Source organism: Acromyrmex echinatior, chromosome 14 (assembly GCF_024713525.1).
Source record: "Acromyrmex echinatior isolate Ae372 chromosome 14, ASM2471352v2, whole genome shotgun sequence".
Lineage (NCBI taxonomy): Eukaryota > Metazoa > Arthropoda > Insecta > Hymenoptera > Formicidae > Acromyrmex > Acromyrmex echinatior.
In genome coordinates this window covers 11,202,654-11,223,715 of record NC_141865.1, presented here as the reverse complement: position 1 = coordinate 11,223,715, position 21,062 = coordinate 11,202,654, and the positions used below count along the sequence as shown (strand labels likewise).

The window sequence follows — 21,062 nt, the reverse complement described above, 5'->3', positions numbered from 1 at the left end:
CTAGCTTGCCGAACACGAGAGTCCTGTTGCTCTCGTTTGGCTTTCCGATGTCGATGGTTCGTCCAGGTGCACGTTCTGCAGTTTCCATCTTCGCTCGCACAGATAAAGCAAGACAGAGATGGCCACCACAAGTATTCGTAATTTTTTCGTCCATTCTTTCTTTCTCGCAACCGCGAATGTATCCATAAGGAAGGAAGAAGCGGCGTAGAGTTGTCCTCTTTGCATACTTTGTAACCCCGTAACCCTCGATTCACCGGCGAGTGGATTATTCTCGGCCTTTTGTTTCCCTTTTTTTATTCTTTACTCAGATTCGCATTCAGCACTGGGATGAAGATACTTGAGTTTTCTATGTAATTAGTTTCGCGCGTAATACCTCTCTTCGCCGAATGACTTGCAAATGTAATGAGTGGTAGTAGTATTGCGGTAGGGTTTCTCCTCAAGGGTACACGGGTTCCGCAATACTGATTGAAGTGTTCTTCGTTAGCTTGTGCGCGCCCGCATCTATAGGATATACGTATTGCGTTCTTCTGCGGACTATCGTAACAAAGTAGCGCTCTTAACAAACATTATTGCACGCTATTACAGCGTCTTGAGTTGAATTAAGATTCTTAAAAGCAACATTAAGGATCTTAATCTTTACATAGCCGAAGGGATATCTCGCTTTGGGAAAAAGTCTCTAATCTTTCTCGTTTTGTTAGAGTACAACATTCTTTTTCAAACCCATGCCTTTCAATTCTTTAATGATTAATGCATCTCTCTCTGCAATCGCTGGATCCGTCGTAGATATATCCGAAATCATTCAGAGAGTTCAATAAAACTATAATTGCGTCTCGTGTACGATTTATGTATTCGCGTTCCATGAAAACGCGATAAAGTCTACCTATCTCATGGAGACCGTACGATGCGCGCTATAACCGCCTACGAGTTAACACACGTGGACGCAGCCGGTCGATCGCTCCGGGCTTCAATTTAATAGTACCCAGGCTAAAACAATAGGCTGAGTCTGCCATGATCGTCAGCCCATCGTTTGGACAGCCCTGGAGGCTGGATCGGGAAAAAATAAATGGCCCGAAGAGCCGAAACCCTCTACGCCAGAGTGCGTGGAGAACGGGGGTGTCGGGCCTCCAGACGAGGGGAAGTCGAAGGAAAAGACGTTTGTAGAGAGAGGTAGGTTAGGCTGAAAGGTATATATACCACGTCGAGGATGTAAAGGTGGATGCCACCACGCCCAGAAACGACCTCGAGACCTCGTTCGCTCTTCTCCCGTATGTCGCTTTCTCTCTTTCTCTTCTCATCTCGCATGTATTATCTCGCGAACCCGAACTTGTAACCCGTTCCCGCGAACCGCCCCGCTAGAAGAACGGTATCGTGCTTACGAGGCAACTGGCTTCTCAAGGCCAGCGCATACAAAGAGGCATAAATGCCACAAATATTTAAGCGTTTAGAATCGTCGGCGAATGAAAATTCGCGATGTTGATTTTAGCAGCTTACTTTGACTATGTAACAGATTAATGCTAAATAATGTTTTCGTTTCGGAGAATGTGATGTGATAAAACGCTTTCTGATTAGAACTGATCTGAATATAACGTCTCACGTGCTGGAATGTTTAATATCTGTCATGGTATATTAAGATTTTCTGTTGCGTATTCTTTTATAATAGTTGACTTAATCCTTCGTGTTTAGAATTTGATAGATAGCATTAATCTAGATTTGCATCTAGATTTACATCAAATTTTGCGATATGTTGCACATCTAAAACTTACAAGACTTAACGGGAAATTATTTAATGTAATCTCTCGGATTCTAATTCAAAATTTTATAGCTAAATTACTTGTCTGTATATAAGTCTAAAGTTGATTTACGTTGAATTTTGCCGCGTCTTATACTTCAGGAATGTCTTGAAACGAAAATGATAGAGGACGATGATTTTAATTTCTACTCCGTAATCCTGCTTAATGCAAGATGATGGGTATGTCAACGTCTATTTTAATTTAGTCTTGATAAGTGGCGAAATCTCATTTAGATAATAAATGTCAATATGAGATTGCGTCCCTGACGATGACTCGTTAATGACGACGGTTACATTCGACGTTCGAATTAACGATGATATCCCTCTCGAAGGGTCTTCATTTTACGTTATATCGCTACGTCTCCGGAGAATGGACAAGGATTGTAGTGGGAGGGTACGCGGGACCGAAGAAGGGTAATAATTTCTATGATTGCGACTCTAATAATACGGGATGCTTCCGCACAGAGGGAACGTTGGATAAGGTATGTTATACTCCGGCGACGAAGAACATCAGTATTTTTGAACATCAGTTTCAACGCGAACCAGGTCGACGCGAGTTTTAAGGTGTAGAAGGTGACTAATGGTGCTCCAAAGCCCTACGATATGTCGTCGGGGATCGTCGCGGATTGTTTCGATTACTTTATGCGGTGAAAGCGGTCTCTTCTTTGCCGCATTAGGGCTAAGCTACTATGTAATTATCCTCGAAGGATCCTCAAGGGGATTCGGGGGATAGGAACAAGTCATGCACCGTCATCGAGTTCAAATCCATATCCTCCGCAAGGACGAAGTCGGCGGATCTATGATCTTACGGTATTATGGCGTGCCGGCAAAACTGTTCTTCGTAACGTCAAGAAAATTCTCCCGCTTAGTATTTATGTATGAGAAATATCTCGCACGCATGGATGATGATGAAACAGCAGCGATGAAGTAGCATATTGCGCTGTGTATTTGAGTTTTTAGCGGTAGTGTTTTGCATACTAAAGTGTTACTGCGCCGAGCGATTAACGCGTCTGATATCTACCGGGTGTTACTCGCAGGACGTGGAGAAGAAGGAGGTGGAGGATTTCTCATCTCGCAGAATTGATTCGTCGTCGCTTTCTAAATTCAGATGCTCACCGCGCTGCCGAGTCGATATTAAAGCGCCGAGAGATTCGATCGAGTGTTCGCGATGCGCACAGAAGGAGAGTGGCCTTTTGCAGCGAACGAAGAGGATGCTCCATGACGCCGAGGGAGATAGAGATGACGCAGAAAGGTCTAATTGTGAGACTGGAGGCCCATTACGGGGCCTGAAATTACAGGGCCGGTCCCCCGACCGCCTGATCCATAGAGTAGTCGCCGTCCTTGCTCGTCCATAAGGCGCTTAGTCTTGTTTTCGGGTGCCCCAACGCATTCCGAGAATAGTCCATCTTGTTATGATATCCTCCTACATTTATTTTCGAGCCCCGTGTCATTTGTACGGAGGAAACGACTTGATCCTCGCAGTATCGTTTAATCACTCTAATCAATAATAAGGAAATGCGTGTGCTTGACACGATATGCTAGAAAATATATCATTTAGATGCAATGATTAACTAGCAGCAAATGAATTTCAACCCTGAAGCGCATTCCGTCGTAATGATAACTCTATTCTATGTATAGCAGAGGTTTCTTAGAGACTACGAATGTTTAGCAATTGGAAATTAAAATAAATCTTTCAATTCCATTTTAAGCATTAATTCTTTTACTTAAAAAAAAAATCAATTTTGTGGCTTTTTTTTACGACGAATTTCATAAAAAAATATTATCAATATACAATATTTCCTTAATCTTTTAAACGTATTTATTCCCCTATGACGAGTTTATGATAACTTAATTTTACAGCGGCAAAATTCACTTAGCCGTTCAGGCAATCACATCTATTCCAGAATATACCTTGATGTCACATTGACGAGCTGTGAAATTGAAAGTGGCAAAAGTTCGCGATGGTTTCGCGCAAAAGCACTTGTCATCGAAGCCGCAGCGACGTGGCTGCGACATGCCTGATAGCCGATGGTAATTGAGAATAATAGTCACGGCGGCCGTTCCGCGTGTACGTGTGCGTGTCCACGTTGTGTGTACATATGGGTGGATATCTATATGCGTGTACGTTTACGTGTGTACACGACGGTCAAGTACGTTCACCCCGCGGCAATGCGCGGCTGTATCGCCTCGTAGGTCGCTTCCCTCCACCTAATGCTGTGTAAACCTATTTGCTGTAAAATTACTCTGTGGTGGCATCTCTCGCTACCTCGCCTCGAGCTCATCTTGTCTGCCCATGCACTCTCGCGTGTAGAAGCACACGAACGACGGCGTTGAGAGCGTTCCGCTTTCGAGACGGGCGATTTAAAGGCTCTCCCTCTGTCCCACTCTATTTCTCTTTCTCTCCCCCCCTCTCTCTCTCTCTCTCTTTCTCTGTTTTTCTCTCGTTCTCTTTTTGTTTCTTCCACCTGCGCGTCACCTGTCTTTTTATTCGTCGCCGCAGAAGCTCTTTTCGCACGTGAAAATAATCAAATTGAATGCACCCGCGGTTCCGAGCCGCGGAACGGAGTAAATCTATGCTCTTCGTGCTGCACGAGGCTCTTCGCTTTTTCGTATCTTTGGTAGAGCGTATTTCAATATACATTAAAATATTATAAAAAATTAAACGTCATATATGTATTGTTTTGTGTATTTTAAATATTAATTATGTTCTTTTTTATAAAGAACATCTATTTTTGTCAGCGATGTTATGGAAGGACCTGTGATACATTTCTTAAATTCTTTGGAGTGGAATCTCACTCTAAAGAGTAAAAATTAAGAGTAAAAAAGCCAGTATTGAGAAAAAGTAGCTCAATTTTCAGTCTTTAAAAGTGAGATTACCCTTTTCAGAATAAAATTCACTCCATTGGCGATATTTATATTTGTATCTTATAATCAGGACCGTTTTAAGTATAGTTTTAACGTATCATGAACCAATTAGAAAGCCATATTAGTATCTTAACACAAAAAAAAGTTTCTGGTTGAAAATAGACGAATCAGAATTTTTTAAATTAAATTTATTAGAATATTCTAGCTGAGATAACCGGAATTCTGGTTGATATGATATTTCTGATAAAATCTACTAATTCTTATTTTTACCAGAACAATTATATCAATCAGAATTCTAATAGATTTAACAAGAAAATTCTGATTTATCCGTTTTCCATCAGAATTACTTTAATGGTCGAACCAGGACCATTTTTCTCAATGAAGACATTACGATGCGGTCTCGAAATAAAAATGAATTATGAATATTGCTCTGAAAGTTTTAAAGAGTAAAATGACGTATTCAGATATGAAAAATATATTACATCAACCACATAATAATATTACATCATATCGTGATTGCGAAGAAAGTATATGCTAACGGAACATCATGAATTGTCATGAATATTCCGCCTTTCGGCCTGTGCCCTCTCTCTTTTCTGGTTGAAAAAAAATTAATTATCTCTCGCGCTACAACTGTCGCAACATCCGCTCGTGGGCGATGAGGAAGGAAAAAAGAATGCTCCGGAAGAAAGGTACAGCAGGGAGATTTGCGTTTTATATTAACCTCTGAGATGCGTGTGCGTGTGCGAGTGGGACTAATTCGGTAAGCCAGCGTCAAGCGAGACGAAACCGCCACCGTAGTCGTAAATCAGCGCGAACGCATGGCACAACGGCACGCTGCGTATGCCGAACGTGTACCGCGGTCACCATAGTCTCACACGGGAGACCTTTCAAATGTAATGCATCAAACCTGATGCACAAAACTCACGGTAAACACCGCGAATTGATTTGTTCGGTTATGTGCCGCGCCGTCAATTATCCGAGACCATCGTTTCATTTTCCCGTTTGTTTCTGTAGTTTTCTTTTCTCTCGCCAAGAACAGCGATGCAATTACTGAACTTATCCAGGCGTGACTGATTAATGAATGAGTCGAGTATCATTCCGTTTGGCACAGAAACGTGTAAATTTTGCTTGTCAAGTTCGGTTCGCGCACAATAACGTCTTCCTACTTTCATAAACTTGTTCTCTCGTCTCCTGCTATGTACTGCAAGTTGCGAATTGTACCGATGACGCAACGTCCAACCGCACATGTGACCTGAATTTGTCAAGGTTCCGTCATCACCATCGCGTGACCGGTTCTAAAGGATACAAATGTAGAAAGGTCGACGAGCTTTGTGCCGTCGATGACCCCGGCACGTTAGGTGAAGGCCGTAATAACAGCAACCACAACGCCCTGGACGTTGCCGCGAAGTGTGAACTCGGCATTTTTGCCGCCTGTCCCCGAACCATTCTCGATCTGTCTTTGAGCCCAGCCCCACTCGCCCGAGAGAAGACTATTAATCAGCCTGTGTCGGTCGGTGGTCCCTTTAAACGAATTTAAAGGACGACACCGACAAAGGAACGCTTTTTCGGATCTGCTCTCTCGCTTATTCGCTCTGTCGTCTATTTCGAAAGGAGCTGGCATTTCCCCTTCATGCGTTAGTCCCGCTCGGGTGAAAATATCACGTTCGTCCAAATTGAGTTTTATTATTCGTCTCTTTGTCGGAAGGCTCACCATGTGCTTTCATTTTTACAAATTTTTAATTCACTTATTCTCATTAATACTCCCGATGTATAACTATATTGTTGTAATAAATATCGATTCTCGAGTATTTTCTTTTAATGTATCACTGAAAGAACGATTTTGCATTGAAGTATCTAAAAATTTAGCTGGATACGGAACTGAAAAATTTTTTGGACCATCAAAATAATTACATAAGAATTTTAAGTATGATGAACAATATTGTAAAAAATTTTAACACTTATAATTAGTTTGGTCATAATTATTTTGATAATCCAGCAAAATTTTCTGTATTCAGCTAAATTTTTTATTCTTCAGCAAAACCATCCTTTCCGTGATGTTATGTAATAATTCGCCACGTTTCATAATCATTTATATTCTAGGCTTAATCTATCAACTATATAATTGTCAAAAGCGCTTCCGAGCGTGAATTGTATAAGACTTATGTGTACCACAGCATCATAATTTAGAAGTTATATCGTCCATAACGTATTCTAGCGTAATAAGAGCCTCGGTCGCGAATCCGCCCGCTGAATGTAGATTACAATCTGTGCAACGTGGAAATTACAACCCGATTACAGTTGGGACGTTATTGGATCGCGCTTTTCAGGCGGGTTTCACGTCTTGCTCGATAAGCGGCGGGAGAGGCAATATTGGACCGATCTCCCTACACGTTGTATGCGAAAGAGCTCTGCACGCATGTAGGCATACATGCCGTACGTTCTCCATAGCGGCAGATCTAACGGTAAAACCCGGGATTCGATTGGTACGCGAGATGCCGACGAATAAAGAGGAAGAGAGCGAGAGAGAGAGAGAGAGAGAGAGAGAGAGAGAGAGGGGGGAGGGAGGGTAGAGAAATATCGGGTAAGGATAATTACCAGGGGGAGGACAGAAGGGATTAAAGAATACTGTGGATGGCGGGAAGACTAGATACCGCGGTTGTGAAGAATGGGAATGATAACGACGATCGAGGACCAATAAACTACTGATTGCGTGCCTATCTCGCTTGGCCGTGGTATAATTATTCCAGAGCGGAAGAAAAAACGAACGAATAGTACATATCGACAACAGAATTTGCAACATTACTTTTGCTTTTGCGCGCCGATTAACCGGATTAAAACCTATCCATCTAATTGATAATTCGACAAGGAGGCATCCTGGATGCGCCGTTGGATAATTGGTTTCTAGAAAAATCATGTATACATCTCTCCTGCAACTGGTGTGCGGTAAAAGATCCACTACGTAACCGCACTTAAACAACCGTAATCTATGTGAAGCAATATCTGAGCTATCATTTTATGTGTTAACGTAAAATGGATGAAAAAGTAATGATCGCCTCGTATACTATTATATATATTTGCGCCTATCTGGAATATAAGATCACGATTTAATTATTCTGTTGAATCCTGACTAAGGTAATATTTTTTGCATTAAATTATTCATATATTTAAGATTTTTATTAATATCAGATGATTAATATTCTTATAAACATGCTTATTAGCATAAAAAATTATTAATTGCTTGTCAAGTGATAATACTACTTAGTAAGTGATAATACTACTTTGGTTTTGCTTATAATTGCGTTTGAAGATTTGGCTGTTTACAGATATGTACATAAATTCACGTAAAAATATTTTAAAAGATCCGCTTTGAATATAGCATTTCTCTTATTTAATTAAACTTATTCTCATCGATTCAAATTCGTATTGCAATCGTTTAAAAATTTTAATTTTTTAGACATTTTTCAGGATGCTTTTTTCTTGTTGATTTGATATTTTATCTTGCGTGTATAAGAGTGTTCGATTCTGAACTTTACGCGATATTCACGCGTTGAAATAATATTCGAATCTGATATGAACAGTGGCTAACGATACGCCAAAAGAAACCGAGAGCTCGTTCGGGAGTAAGAGACGCCGTTAATATTATACGCTGGGATTCGATGTCCATCTACATAAGCAGATGCGCGGTTTATTACATGGGAGATGAAATGGTAGGACGCTTGGAGAGACGCTCGCGCGTATGTACGGCATGTGAGTCCTTTTAAAGGTGTCGGGTGTAGTTTTGTCAGAAATTGCCCAAGTGAATGCGTACGGAGTCGCATTTTTTTTTCTCCGAAAATTAGCCGGTCATTAAATCGACTTCGGCCTCTCGATACTTCTTCCGCTCAGGCGCTTTATTTCTTCCCATTTCGAAAACATCGAAATCGGCGCGTGACATGATTTCATCTATCATGCTTATACTGAAAATTCATTTGTTATTAAGAGCACCATAGGACCAAATGAATAGCCTGAACGAATTAAAATTGTGAAAATTTAATTGAAACCCGATCGAGAATATGCATTAAGATTAAACAGCTGATAATCGTGGTAATGAGCTGGACGTTTTATCGAGTAGCCATTATCCTTTAGCCGGTCTTGAAATACCTTACAACACAGTACTCTCTAAATTCTTTGGAATGAATCTCATTCCAAAAGAATGAAGTCTCACTCTTAAATAAGAATGAAAATTCTGTCATTCTTAAAAATTTTGAAAAGAGTGACACAATTTTATTTTTTGAAGTAAGATTCACTTCAAAGCATTTAGAGAGAATAGATCTGCGAAATCGAAAAAATATTGACTTTTGTTCTGCTGGTAGAGTGATTTATATGTTTTATATGCGCTTTTTTTTCCTCCATGAATAACTCGGAATCATTGCTAAAATAATGTTAAATGCATTTAACTTGCCGATAATTTTTCGAGGTCCAATCATCTGCGAAACCGATCGCCATATCGCGAGGGACACGTCGACGCGCGCTTACATGAGCATCATTATCCTGGCCGTTTCAATTTCAACGAAGTCCCGAAGTCCGTTTCGACGTAGCCTCAGGTTGTACGGAGAGCAACGTGTGTTTAATATTCCCTATCTTTTATTTAAGTTCCTGCACACACCCGCGTGCACGCAATCGACTTTGTAACTCTATGTTCTTACGATCGCGCGGCTGTGACCCGAGCTTCGTCAGATTTGTACCCGCACCGGATCCGATCGGTATCTCCAATCAGTGTAGTAGATACGTCTCCCGGTAATGTACATTCACGTGCATGTCGCCTAACGGTACATCACGGAAACAAGAATCCCGCGTGGTAGAAGGACGTCAGTCGATCATGCCGGAATTCGTGGCGATGCAGAGGAGACTGAGAGAGAGAGAAAGAGAGAGAGAGAGGATTGAATAACATGAGTAGGACCCTTTTTCCTCGTTCGATTACCGTCTTCTTTCCCGTCAGCATGAAATTTCATGATGAAATAACGCCCATCGGATCCACTCCACTTAATTTTCAAGAGCAATATTGGAATTACATCTAGATGTTGATAACTGTCATCTTTACAAATAAAAATTGTAAAAAGGACTCTCAAGAGTAAAACAAACACAGGAATCAATAAGGCTGAGAGTAATTAACGGTTAACAGTGCGCAACGAAGTAATATACAAACTTATATTATAATTTTATTGTGTTATCTTGATGTCATCCACAATTAATTATGCGCATTAACCGCGTTGTACTCTCATTAGCCTTATTGATTCCTGTGTTTGTTGTCATCTTTAGTATTTATCAGATGAATTAACAAATTATCAATTAATACATATTAATAATGATATCTCTCCGAATTATAAAATAAAGATTGAAACGAGAGAATTCGTTTATGAGAAATTAACTTTCAAGTTACTTGATTATTGGTAGTAAAGGCGACAAGATTAGTCCTCACACTTTCGTGTGAACTCTTTCGATAGAAATAGCGTTCCCGACAACCGGTTCAGCGCCGTTACAAGAACGCGCTGTACTCTTCGCGATAACGAGCAAGGGTTGCGAGAGAGAGCAAGGCGCGGAAAGGAGCAGGCGCGGCGAGGGCCGGGAAATTAATTTCGTTGTACCATGAATGTTCCCAGCACGAGCCGCGTACGCAACGTGGCTAACGAGCTTCCACGAGTTAAAAGTGAGTGCTTCGCGTTGCGGATTAAGATATCGCGTGGATTATTACGGCTGTGCGCGCTTGGACGAGAGAAAGCAGAGGCAACGGGCTTGCTTAAGGAGGGGGATATAAGAGAGGAAAGAGGAGAGGGGCCAAAGAGCACAGAGGAAATCTTAATATACACCATCGGTGTACTAACATCCCTTAAGAACGGTCGACTAATTGCGCAAAGCCGTATAATCCGCAGATTCCGCGTAACAAAGCCACGCCGCGGTGGATTATATCAATTAGATGTTCGCGCAATTGCGAGAGAGAAAGTAAAGAAGAGAGCGAGAGGGCGATTACGCCACACGGGAGAAGGGCAGGTACGGGGAGGTTTGTGCCGGTGGTGTGTGCTTGAGGGCCGTAATGCCAGCGCTTGTACACCTGGTCGTAACGAGTGTTAAGTGTTACGGCCGACTAAAAGGACGAGATGGTAGAATGAGGAAGGATACACGACAGGAAGCTAATTATAATAATCCGTCGAGGCTATAGGGCTCGATGAATGACGGCTCCGTGTTCCTTGTAGTTAAGAGAAAATCCATGGCCATTTCTTGTTCGCGCGCCACGTTCTAATCCGTTCGTGCGTGGCGCGCTGGGTATTTGTCCGTCATATATTTGTGGTTATTCCTACCTAATGCCACCTCCGGTCTTTGCTAATGCGCTATTGGGAGACGAAGGAAGAGCGCGCACATATATCGTCCTGCGAAGTAATGTGTCCTACTACGCATTGAGAGAAACCGTACAACGTGACTTTTGATATCGAAATACGGATCTACAGTCAGTTTTGTAATCCGGATGATTCTTTCATCGTCCATTATTGTGCAAAATTGTAAGATACGGTCAACGTAAGTATTGGGAGTATGAAGGATTTAAGTAACTTGATTATTTTTTTTCTTTAAACGTTTAACTCGAGCTGAGTTTTGATCAATTATAAAAAAACGAGAAAGATACTTTCTGTAATCATAAGAAAAATTATCACTGATCGTATCGTGATTATGCCAACGATCATCAGCTAATGGATGAACAGTGCCTGATTAATGTAATGCTTCAAAGAGCTTTGAAGCATTTTTTAAATTTAATTCAATCAAAAAATGTTTTCTTTTTTTTTCTAAAATTTTTTTTTCAATTGGTAAATGTTTTGAAGTATTTATAGTGAAACTTTATTAAAAAAAAATAGTTTAGTAATAACTGCCAAATATTGAAATAATTTTAATCAAATGTTTAGTTAATATATCAAAAATTATTTTATTTCTCTAAATATTTACTTAAATTTCTAACTATTTAATTATTACTAAACAGTTGGTTACATTATTATTATGTTTGATAATACTTAGTAAATATTTAGAAAAGTAAAATTAATTTTGATTGATCATATTGACCGAACGTTTTTATTAAAATTATTTCACTCAACACTTGGTTATTACTAGACTCTTTTTTCAGTGTTTGACCGCACCCTTAGACGTCTGTGGAATTAACGCTTTAGATGTCCATGTCGCGACGATTCGCGCTCGTCTGCTTTATTGTTATTCAATCGGTTGATCAGCCCGACGTATTTACGAATGTACATTTCGGATACATTTCGGGCGAGCAATCTGCGGCAACGGTGAACGAGCGAGCGAATGGCCGTGCTTTATCTGCGAAGTACGCGAGGAGCTGCAATTATGCGGAGGGACTCTCTCATTCGTCATCCGTGGTGGTGATCGCTTATCAGCGGTCGTTCGTTTCGGTAGCAATATGTCCTACGTGCGTGGCGAACCAGCGGCCTCGGCTGACTACCCAGAACTTCTCAGTCGTCTCGGACGATCGGTGGCTGCATTAACGTCGGGCGATCGCGTCGTCGCAAAAGAAAAAGAAATACAAAAAAGAGCAATAATAATCTCGAACGAGGCGATGCCTGTGGATCGACAGAGGGAAAGGGGGAGGAAATGCGCTAAGGGGGCAGAACGGCAACTCGGTGGCGATCGATGGAAGAAAAAGGAAGAGACAGAAAAGTGATCGTAACGACGAGAATATGTCTCCCTTGGTCCGTTGTACGGATGAACCAATAATGAGTTAAATGCAATTAGGCCCCGCCAATATGCCCTGTCGGTGGGTATGTACGGGCGTGAGAATGAAATATTGTAATTCATTTGGCGCCCCCAGGCTTGGGCAGGATGCATTACCCATTCCGCATTGCGCGATAGCGCCCAAAACGCCTCGCAGACCTGGGGACCGTTGCATGGAACGCGCGTATATGCCGAGAGACGTTCACCATGCATATATGCGCGCGCGCGCGTGTGTGTGTATGTGTGTGTGTGTGTGTGTATATATGTATGTATGGGTGTCTATACACGTAAGTGTGAATGGTAGTATGACCTCAGATGGATATCGGTTAATAGCTTTTTTCGGACGAGGTTTCAGCAGGAGAGATAGAGAGAATGAGAAGAGAAAGAGAGAGAGAGAGAGAGAGAGAGAGAGAGAGAGAGAGAGAGAGAGAGAGAGAGAAAGATGCAAGGATGCGCAAGGGGGTTAAGAAAGAGAGATAAAACAAGAGACAGAAGAGACAGATTCTGCAACTGGTTGCAGAACAGTTCTAGCTTCTCTTTCTTTCTTTTTCTATTTGTCTTTCTATCTTTCTCTCTTCATCAGGCTAGTAATACCGTCGCTGCGGCCTTGCGTATGCAACCGCGATTCCGTAGCGGCAGCTACAGCAACTACGACTAGCGACAAAGAAGACCAGGAACTGTTTAACATACGGTAATGGTCGATTCTGCCTTTTAGTTTGTGTTGTCCTGTTACACGTGTGATACAGTGACGTAGTGTTGTTTGTCCTCTGACGATAAGGACGCGCGTGCACGTAGCGTAGGTGCATGTGCATGGCGCGCTCGACATTGACGCGCGCGCGCGTGTGTGTGTGTGTGTGTGTGTGTGTGTGTTCGTGTATGTGATTGACCGTGTACGCACGCAACGATGACACGCTGGGAAGTTAGAATTAGCTCTCTTTTAAGTTAAAGCCTGAGGGTGCTGCTTACCTCCCGCACGCTCGTCCAGCATGGCGCTCTGCACATCTCCGGGCGAACTTCGCTAAACGCAGAGTGAAACAAGAAACATCTGTTGCTTGAGAATGCTAAAATTACGCCATAACAGCTTCCCTACCGGGGGTATTTGAATATTCGTGCGAGAAACCCGTTGTGGTCGAAAGTTTGCCGTCGACCGCATAGATGCGTATACAAATGAAGGAACGCTCTTTAACGCTCCATTGTCCGCGTCCATTGTGCGTCAGGTATTTGCACCTAAACGTAATAAAGCTCAGAATAGAAACACGTAATTTTACAATACTCAATATATTATAAATTAAAGTTGTCCATCAACGTGAAGCAAAGTTTCTGTTTGCCTAAGCGATATTTGCGTAGAATCCCCTCGTGATGTTATCAAATTGATTTGCTTCAGTCTGATATCCCTGATTTTTTACGGGTTTTTGATGCTTTCACGAAATTTCTTTGTGCGTTCCTCAGGCTCTTCCCTTTTAAAAACTGAACAAAGGAACGATTCCTCGGTGTGTTTGTCACAGTTGACCTCTCTTCTAGGTGAGCCTACTTCTAGGTGGCACAGAGGTGAAGTAATTAAACGGGCTCACTGGGCCGGCTTCCAAAACGAGCTCCGTCCGGTGCGTGTACTAATGGAAGGGAATGACTAACGACAGATTATTAATATTGCTCGGCGATCTTGATCTCCCATCTAACACGATATTAACTATCTCACACGCACGATGTTTCGTACCTCGCGATCTGTGATCTCTGCAGCGCGGTACATGATGGCTAATTAGAAGGGTCAGAGGCAAAAGAAACCCTTCTGAGGAGCAGGTCGTACACTGCCGAGGGAAACATTACGTCAACCATAGGCACTGTTCGCTCATTAGCTAACAACCGTAGGCACCGCCATTGATACGATCAGCGGTTATTTTTCTTATGGTTAGAAAAAATAACTTTCCTGTTTTTTTAACAGTTGACCAAAAGTCGGCTAAACATCTAAAGCAATAATTAAGTTACTTAAATCCTCTTTATTAACAATAGCAGTGTTTGACGGCTTGGGGTGTGTACTCTCTTCTGTCTCCCCCCCCCCCCTCTCTCTTTCTTTCTCTCTTTCTCTTTTGGTGCTGGTTATATTATTAAAATCTTCATCATGATGGTAATATTAAAACGCGCGTTGAACGTACAGTGATTAACGATGTCGAACGCTTCCACGAAAGTGGCAAGATAATTGGGCAACGATGACATTAAGGGACTTAGCGCTAAACTTCTCGTTATAATTACGGGCTTTCTCGCTCGCCTAACAACAAGAGAAAAGAAGAATAGACACTTGAGAGTTGCCTGTCTCGCGGAATGAATTAGTCGTCTTCTCCCGATGAGAACGGTGGAAGATGGACGGGGGCGAGGATAAGGACGAGGAGGAGGACTCTTCGTAGAGCGAACTCGCATCGCGCGAGCATCGGCTCATTAATCTCCTGCAGTAATTGCGACCATATTCTGAGGGAGCGTGGTTAAGACTCTCTTCTCGGCTACCTCTTCTCCTCCTCCTTTGCTTCTTCCTCCACCTCTTCTTCTTCATCTTCTTTAGCGTTCTTCCACGTCATCTGCAGCGAGGGATAAAAAAGGAAGAGGAGTGAGCGCAGCGGGAAGGAACCTCGATACCTGTCCATCAGCGCCGATCGATTGCCAATAATAGCGCGGTCCCGGGTCCCGATCGCCGATCTTCGGCAAGTTTTTAACGTTTCAGGGTGCTCATCAATTTCCCCGCGATGCTTTTGCACTTCGGACGCGCAACAACGGATGTCGCTTCCGCGCGAAATCGCATCAACGACATGTTTCTCGCATTTTTCTTTCCACTCTTTCTTTTCTTTCTTTTCAACGTTGTACGATCAGAATGGCAACCATCTCTGTTGTCCGGCATTTCTTAATTATGCAGTCTCCCTACCACGATTTTTAGGTGACGGTAAATTAATTATGAGCTTGCATATTATTTGAATGGCCGTTGCTGCTGTTGCTGTTGCTGTTGCCGCCGGGCCTCTTTCGTTTGCATTTCTCTCTCCCTTTCGTTCTCCCGCTCTTTCTCGATCCCTATAACTCCCTTGCTCCGATCTTCTGCTTACGCGGATGCCGCGGTCATCATTAATTATCGGCCGATGTAATGACCCGGACGACCGAACCCCGACATGAGCGGCCGGCCATAGCGACTCGATTCGGTGCTCTCGGAGGTGTTTCCTTTTAACGATCGTGGCTGTGCTTTAGGGACCTGCCTGCGAAACCAGTGCTCGATAATTTCGTTGGACGTATTACGGACCGATACGTGGAACACGCGCATAAACGTAAGTACAAGTTATACGAGGTAATTCTTGGTTCGAACAGTTTTTTGAAATCATAAAGGAGCGAGAGTACGTATACTACTTCGTTCAGTAAAGTTTTGAATTTTCTGACGTGAAATCGACGCGACTATCTTCCTTTCTTCCATTGTCAATTATTTAAAAAAATGGTAACGATCGTTCAGCTGCTCGTAAAAAACGACAAAAAATAACCTTTTTCTTGGAAGAAATACATATATATTCTTTTAAGTTTCTATTAAAAAATCATTGCGTCGTATTCAGCATTTTTTACAAGAAAAATGTCATCAACCTTAAACCTTGCAAAGAAGTTATAATCGTTCGAAATTATGTAATCATTAAAAGGATCTGTATGTAATTGACGCGACGGTTTGTCAATCATCGAGCCACCTTTCGAGCCACCCTTGGAGTAATCGTCATAGCGAAACGCGAGACATCTTGATGGATTATGAGATGACGCTGTGCAGGGGTAACGGGTTCCGAATCAACCGCGTACACTCGGAAGTCGGTAACCCTCATACCCGTAGAGATCGGTCCCGCTACCGATCCCCGAGAAATCACGATCGAGGTAGCCGCGCGGTGGCGGCGAGCGGGGCGCTATACAGGAGTATGATCCGACAGCACCCTCTCTGTCGAGTTGCCCCAGGGCCCCGTGTGTTACAACAGAGTGAGTAGAAGCCAACATCGCGCGCGGCGTGAGGCGTTCCGCACACAACTCAAAGGTTGTTGACATAAACGGTCCCGGACGTACAACGTTTTAATACAAAGTTCTTTACGATCCTCGGGCCCACCGGTCTTGGGCCAGGGCCCGACGCGGCGTTGGCTCGCGAGTAACCGGGGCCGGACGAATGGATGGACGGACGGACGGACGGACGGTAAGCGGACAGGGCGGTTTGCCGGTACGCGGTGGGGCCCGCTCTCAAGATTAGGCCCCGTGGTGCGTATACGCGTCCGCATAAATCCCGGCCCTCCCATAAATTGCGATACGGTAGCATTAAAGTGAAAATAATGTATGAAATTTGCCTTTTGATCATTTTGTCGGCCGGGGGCGCGCGGCTTCCGCTCTCTCGCTCCTGCGCCCTCAGGGTCTTCTTCCTCCCTATCTGTCTGTCGTCGTTGTGCCTTCCGATCAGACCCCTGCTCGTTCGCTGGTATCCAAATACACGTGAAATAAATCGAACTGAATATGGTGACATATGAAAAATTGTTTAAATTATTATTTGTTAGTAATCTGATTTGATTTATTTCAATTTTCATTACATAAGAGTATTATCTATTTCTTTTAATAGGCATAAATATATCTCAACTAATTAACAATATTAAACAAAATATCTTTTAAGATCGTAATGTTAATACATAACTAGGAACAAAAATACGGTCAAGCTGAATTTAGTACTTAAATAATTTGATATAAATTTATACATTGAGAAAAAACATGTGTTCAACTAACTAAACACATTTAGTTGTTTGCAGATTTGGTTAATTCAACAAATTTTATTAAATTGAATTTAACCGTAGTCCACTTATTGAACAGTTTGTTAAGCACACTATAGTTAAGTTCCATTAAATTTGTTGAATTAACCAAATTTGCAAACAATTAAAATGTGTTTAGTTCGTTGAACAAATTTTTTTTCTCAGTGTATATATATATATATATCTAATCCTGTGAACTGTGCGCTGAATTTAATTTTTAATTTTGAAACGCAATCTAAATAGAACTAGAATAATAATATTACAAATTAAACTGACAAGCAATTGAATAATATTGGTGCTCACAGACATCTTAAAAATATATTAATGATTTGATGTTAATAAGCTTTTTAAAACCTATAAATGATCTTGTGAAAAATATTACCTCAACTAATTAATATACATTGACTGCGCAACAGTAAAATCGATACCCTGTCCAATTTTTTGCGGTTTAAAACGCGAAATTACTAATATCATTGCGGGTTTGGCACAATGTTACCGTTGTGCGTAACACGCTATCATCGAAGGTACGTATCGGCAATATACGTCGTTGAAGGACCCTAATCTCGCATCGGGCCCGCTGGGCGCAACATTCGCGGCCGCCGCACGTCCAAGGGCCTCATACTCCTCCCGCGAGTTCCTTCTTCTCAGGCTCGTGTTCATGAATTGCATGCTCCTGCTAGGGGAACGCAGCCTTCCTAGTAGCTGCTACTTATTTAGCCCTAATTTCTGTCCCGGGGCAGCACTCACTAGGTAACATACCGCGTGCGTCGACGTGCGTGCTCCGCGATTACGTGGACGCAGGTCAAACGGAATGACACGCGATAATAAGAATTCCGAAGCCTCTAATTCAATACGTTGCCGTGATTTATTGTACATTTTTAACTCCGTCGAATTTGTAACATATCATTTAAACGTTAATTCACGAGCATTAATTTTTGCACGCTTGCCCTATGCTTCTCTCACGCCCCTCCGCGGAGAAATCTTTTTGTTTCTCTCTTCGTGTTAGAGATTTCAACTGCATCGCAGACGAAATCTCACTTTATACATAATAAATATATCGCGCACGCATCGCGGTCATTATTATCAGTATTATCTCAACCGTTACTATAAATCTTGAGTCTGTAACTGTACCAGCGGAAAGATAACGAAGAGGCTAGCTTCCTGGATATCTTTATTGCAGCGAAAACACATAAAAATACTGTCGTAAAGAAATCCATCTCTCATATATTTGCTAACTCCCCATTTGCTGATAGCTGAAAAAAAAGAATATAAGACATTTCCTCAGAACTTGGTTACTTTCGTTCTATACAAGAAGCGTAGCATGCAACCCTCCAATAATCATATAAACAGGAATTCGCGAATGTTTTTTTCTGTTATTTTCATACGTTATTTTTATGAATGCATGTATAAAATAATATAATTTCTTTATATTAAATTAAAGCGATATTAACATTAATACTCATTTCGTCACATTTTTAAATTATTTGCTATTTAACTAGAGACTCTATAGTAAAAGAATCATTATTAATATAAGAAAATTTGAGTCGCGTAAATCTTATCAGGAATGGTATATTTTTACAAATTAGTACAAAAAAAATTTTTGAATTGCAAATTGATTTAAGTCATTCCTTAATTAATACTATCATGCACTTGAATCCAATTCTATTATGCAAGTGTTCATTAAAAAATTATAAGGACGATCTAAAAATTATATTTTGCCTTGCGTTTGTTATTTTTAGAAAATAAAACTTACACTACATAATGATATTTTATGTGTTGTATTAATCAGATTTTACTATAATTAACAGTGCAATAGGACGAGTGTAGAGGCTTTGAAAGAATTGTGAAACGCGAAAACAAACTGGGTGACATTATTTCGTTGAAGGACACGAATGCAACCAGTTTAACATATTCGTATGTGTAGCTGGTACCCTATCTACTTGCACGGCATCCTACGCATTTATCTTGCACGTCATTTCAGAATTATGCAAAATGCGTCGAAATCCGAGTGCACTCAGGCGTTAGCACGATCCCGGACTGGTGCAACGCTACGAGCGTGGCCGTAACTCATTGCAAATTGTGCCCGCCGTGCTTTCCGCATTTAACTCATACGTATGTCACTAGCCCGCTGATGTACAACGACTACGTGTCGGGTTTGCTTAGGACGCGATTACGCGCTAATGTATTTCTCGCCGTTGCGTGTACGCTGCCGCTATACTATTTGTGGCTTGCGGCGACGAGTAATAATTGACATGTCGAAATAAATGAAACGCTTGTCAAAATTCCCATGTTTCTGTGTTTGTGCTATACTCTGTGTATGAAATTTTTAATGATTATAATAAATAATTACAATAGAAAATATATTAGATAATCCACTCGTATAAATTTCAAATAATAAAATAAGGAATTTCTATCAAGTCATTTCAATAAACGAGCTTTGAAAGGTGTAAAACAATAAATCTTTATTATTCTTTTATTATCATTTCACGGAACGTTTCGACTATACTAAGTCCTCATCAGTCATGTTTATAAAAGAAATAAAAACCCTTAATAATAATTATATGAACATATTTTATTGATTATAATAAAGCTGCCACGAGATGAAGTTGAAGAATTTCTTTAAAATCTACTAATATTTCTACTCTGTAAAATCTTTAGGATAGAATCTAATTCTAAAAAGTGATAATTAAATCAATGTTGAAAAAGAGATGTAACTTTTTAAGACAGATTTCACTCTTCAAAGTAAGCTTCTACTCCAAAGATTTTAAAGAGTAGAAACGTTTCTCAAATTATTAGGTGTAGTAAAAAGAAATCCATTATTTTTCCAATAGATGACTTCAGTAATCTGTATCACGCGTAGACGAGACTTTTTACGCATAGACGCGTAGACGAGACTTTTTACGAGACTCTTTTTACTACACCTAATATTTTTAAATATGAATACATTGAACACACAAAGGAACAATGTTCTTCATTTTTAAATTAGCGCAATAATCTTGTTATTGCGATGAAATTTATTTCGATCATTGATGAGACGTTAAAAATAGTATCGGAAACGATCTTTCGTTGTCATGAAAGAAAATTGTAACTATGTACACGAAAGTCGCGAACATAAATTGCAAGACGATGCGTGTACGCGAACCACTTGTAACAATAAAACCGCCGCTTATAAATTACGGACGCTCTTTCTAAAGATTCGTATACTCCAATCGCGATTATCTCTCTACAACGAAAGAAATGAAGAAAGAGGAAGAAAGCATCTCTCCTGAAGAATAACGGTAGCAAGGGAGAACAACGTGGTATGAGTTTTACGAATCGCCGTAGCTCGTTGTCAGATCGTTAGGGTACTGCTCGCGCATGGCTGCATAATTAATAGAAAAGTAGACAGCAGCATGCGGTGGTGGCGGTGCAATCCACAGACAAAAGTATCCGCGCGAGATGACGATGGCAGATAATTGTGGCAGGATACATGGACGCTCAGAAATTCGAGGGAAAAGGAAGCCGAAGGATTAGCGAGAGAGGGACAACAGCACGATCGCGCGGAGGTGGCCGAGGAGAAAGAGGAATTGGAAGTCAGGTACGACGTGTAGAAATGGCGACTCGCGTATGTACCATACTATCCGCGACTGTATACGGCCGCGAGTGCGTGACAAATAAATGCCTGCCCGCAGCGAAGTGAACGGGAATTTGCATTCGTACGCATAATGTGGTCGAGAAGCCGCACTGCTTAATGCTTGGTACCTCCGTCGTTCTTCCGAGGGATTTTCTCGTTTTTCCTGTCTTCCTTTCATTTTTCTTTTCATCCTGTTTCGTGTTATTGCGTCTACCTTTCTTCTGTAAAGTAACATCGAAATTAAAAGATATTAATTAAT

General features: G+C 41.4%; 1 protein-coding gene across 1 annotated transcript in view; it reads left to right on the top strand.

Moving 5' to 3' along the window:
* Positions 1–21,062, top strand: part of ds (dachsous cadherin-related 1) — a 377,057-nt gene that overhangs the window by 137,028 nt on the left and 218,967 nt on the right. The window lies entirely within an intron of this gene.